This window comes from Salmo salar, chromosome ssa01 (assembly GCF_905237065.1).
Source record: "Salmo salar chromosome ssa01, Ssal_v3.1, whole genome shotgun sequence".
Lineage (NCBI taxonomy): Eukaryota > Metazoa > Chordata > Actinopteri > Salmoniformes > Salmonidae > Salmo > Salmo salar.
The window spans coordinates 129,428,936-129,433,153 of NC_059442.1; positions in this window are offsets into that span (position 1 = coordinate 129,428,936).

Here is a 4,218-nt window from a genome sequence, read left to right on the forward strand (position 1 = left end):
GTTCTTTTTTCCATTGATTGGCCGAGTATGGTTTCCAATCAGAGGCAGCTGTCATTCGTTGTCTCTGATTGGGAATCATACTTAGGCAGCCCTTTTTCCCACAGTCAGTTGTGGGATCTTGTCTTTGTTTGGTTGCATGTATTTTTTGCACGACGAAGCTTTTCGTTCGTTGTGCTGTTTATTGTTTTTTGCTGGTTCACCTTTAAAATAAAATATGATGAACCCAACTCACGCTGCGCCTTGGTCTACCCATAACGACGAACGTCACACCCGTGGGCTCAATTGTCATGATCATTGGCTTCAATTTTTGACGAGTTGATGATAGTGAAAAAGAAAATATTTCTGCATTTCCTGTGTAAACACATTACAAATAGGCTCAGGATAACTCCTCCTGATAAAGTTGGGTAGCTGATATTCAGAGCTTAAATAGCCATATTAATAAGTCTCAGGAATCAGGTCTAATAAAGCCAATGCAATGACCTGTCTTACAAACGGTGGGCCTACTACATGGATGGGCATTTATAAAATTCCATTGGGGGCCGACATGGTAGGCTATAGCTCAGTACGCAGGGGCCGATGCCTTTTGGACATAATTTTTTGGTGCATGCCTTGATTTCCACGTCCACGGACGTTGGTTTTTGATCATATCCGAACCATATCTGAACCAATTATAGACGTCTATGTTTGGTTCCGATTTGGTCCGGTCTGGATCAGCCTTGATTTGGCCCAAACATAGACATCTATAAATTATGTCTTTCCATCTTTCATTCAGAATTTAATTTGAACCTAACTTCAACATCTGGAAAATAGCCAATATTTTCGTCTCGCCTAGGGCAGCAGAATGGCCCGGACTGGCCCTGCTTCCTAGTAAGACTCTGCAATAATAAGGTGTGTGTGTGCATCCATTTCAGCGTGTTTTGGGAGTGGAGCAAGAGTGGAATCCTTCGACTCCAACCACAGGAGTTGGAGTTGACTCCAAAAATCCTGCAGTCATCCAACACTAGTGAGAAGTGTGGTAGCAATTCTATAGGAAGAGAGAAACGGCAGATTATTTTAAACAACACTTTATTATAAGATTTGCAAAAATGGAGAATCAATCATCCACTCAACAGTGCATAGTTGAAAGCTCAACGAAAAGTTCTCAGCTTTGATAGAGAAGCACATCCTTTTTGTATATGTGGCAGTCAGCAGATAGTGTGTAAAAGGCAATTAGTTGTCTGTGCAGATTTAAGATAGCACGAGGTTGTTAGCCCGAGGGCTCAACTGTCTAACTGCATTCACAACAGAAAACACTATAATGTGCTCCTTTCTGGAAGTTTCCATACATGTGACTTTCTATAGATATTAAACCCACAGGATGTCACATGCTGCGGTCGCTCCCAAACGGACCTTAGCTATACGCCCAGTCTTATGACTAAGTCCCACAAAGACAAGTTTGTATCAGGTTAAAAAAACACTAGCATATAACAAGAGACTATTCTTTAAGCAGTAAAACACAGGATAGCATGACTATTTATTTAATTTTACATTACATTTCGTCCCTTTTGAGACTAAGTCTCAAACCTTATAGAAAATGACTTACAAGCATTTTCATTAAACAAGCATTAACATGAGGAAAAAGAGGGAAAAGGAAAGACTTTCTTACACTTAGTACATTACAATTGTAAATTACTTCCGTTGTCATTGAGTTTCAACCCTTCACATAGTGCAATTGCAATTCACTCTCAGAAGGGGGAAAGGAACATATGAATTTAAACATCACTACATACTTTATCACCACACACAAGGTAATCACTTCGTTGAGACTGTCCATATTACCACAGGGTCACTATGATGGTAGGTGTCATTATCCGTGTATGTAGGTGGCAGGGAAGTCAGGCGCAGGAGAAAACAGAGTGGTTTAAAAAATTGAATATTTATTTCCAAAACCAACGTAGAAAAGAATCCGGGTAAAACAATAACCCGTCGCACACCGATATAGAAACAACACGTACATAACAAACAAACAATCACCGACAGAGAAATGAGGGGAATCAGAGGGTTAAATACACAACATATAATTACTGGGATATGAAACAGGTGTGTAAAGAGACCAGACAAAACCAATGGAAAATGAAAAACTGGTCAATGGTGGCTAGAAGGCCGGTGACGTCGACCGCCGAACACCACCCGAACAAGGAGGGGCATCAACTTCAGTAGAAGTCGTGACAGTACCCCCCCCTGACGCGCGGCTCCAGCAGTGCGTCGACACCGGCCTCGGGGACGACCCGGAGGGCGAGGCGCCGGGCGATCCGGATGGAGACGATGGAACTCGCTCAGCATGGAAGGATCTAACACGTCCTCCACCGGAACCCAGCATCTCTCCTCCGGACCGTACCCCTCCCAGTCCACGAGGTACTGAAGACCCCTCGCCCGACATCTCGAATCCAGGATGGATCGAACGGAGTACGCCGGGGCCCCCTCAATGTCCAGAGGGGGCGGAGGAACCTCCCGCACCTCGGCCTCCTGGAGCGGGCCAGCCACCACCGGCCTGAGGAGAGACACATGGAACGAGGGGTTAATGCGGTAATTGGGGGGAAGCATTAACCTATAACATACCTCGTTCAATCTCCTCAGGACTTTAAACGGCCCCACAAACCGCGGACTCAGCTTCCGGCAGGGCAGGCGGAGGGGCAGGTTTCGGGTCGAGAGCCAGACCCTGTCCCCCGGTGCAAACACCGGGGCCTCACTGCGGCGACGGTCTGCACCAGCTTTTTGACGTCGTACGGCGCGCTGAAGGCGGACGTGAGCTGCGTCCCAGGTCTCCTCCGCGCGCCGGAACCAGTGGTCCACCGCAGGAGCCTCGGTCTGGCTCTGATGCCAAGGGGCCAGAACCGGCTGATAACCTAACACACACTGAAACGGAGTGAGGTTAGTGGAGGAGTGGCGGAGCGAGTTCTGAGCCATCTCTGCCCAGAGCACAAACTCCGCCCACTCCCCCGGCCGATCCTGGCAATAAGACCTCAGAAACCTACCCACATCCTGATTAACTCTCTCCACCTGCCCGTTACTTTCGGGGTGAAAACCCGAGGTAAGGCTAACCGAGACCCCCAGACGTTCCATGAACGCCTTCCAAACCCTTGACGTGAACTGGGGCCCTCGATCAGACACTATATCCTCAGGCACCCCGTAGTGCCGAAAGACGTGTGTAAACAGAGCCTCCGCCATCTGTAGGGCCGTAGGGAGACCGGGCAAAGGGTGGAGACGACAGGACTTAGAAAAGCGATCCACAACGACCAGGATCGTGGTGTTACCTTGTGATGGTGGAAGATCGGTTATAAAATCCACCGACAAGTGCGACCACGGCCGCTGTGGAACGGGTAACGGTTGTCTAGGAGCCTTGCACTGGGCGCACACCGAGCAGGAGGAAACATAAACCCTCACGTCCTTAGCTAAGGTGGGCCACCAGTATTTCCCACTAAGACAGCGCATTGTCCGACCAATCCCAGGATGACCAGAGGAGGGTGACGTGTGAGCCCAGTAGATCAATCGGTCGCGGACAGCGGACGGAACGGAGTAAATCAGAATGTCATCGATATACACCACTACACCCTGCCCGTGCAGGTCCCTGAAAATCTCATCGACAAAAGATTGGAAGACTGATGGAGCATTTTTTAACCCATACGGCATGACAAGGTACTCATAATGCCCTGAGGTGGTACTAAATGCTGTCTTCCACTCGTCTCCATCTCAGATACGCACCAGGTTATACGCACTCCTGAGATCCAGTTTTGTGAAGAAGAAGCGCCGTGCATTAATTTAATCACCGGGGCGATCAGAGGTAGCGGGTAACTGTACCCCACTGTAATTTTATTAAGACCTCGATAATCAATGCACGGTCGCAGACCCCCATCCTTCTTCTTCACAAAAAAGAAACTCGAGGAGACGGGTGAGATGGAGGGCCTAATGTATCCTTGACGCAGGGATTCGGAAACATATGTCTCCATAGCCACCGTCTCCGCTTGCGACAGGGGATACACGTGACTCTTGGGAAGTGCAGCGTCTGCCATGAGATTTATCGCACAATCCCCCTGTTGATGAGGTGGTAATTGAGTCGCCTTCTTTTTACAGAAGGCGAGAGCCAAATCGGCATATTCAGGGGGAATGTGCACGGTGGAGACCTGGTCTGGACTTTCCACCGTAGTAGCACCAACGGAAACCCCTACACACCTACCTGAG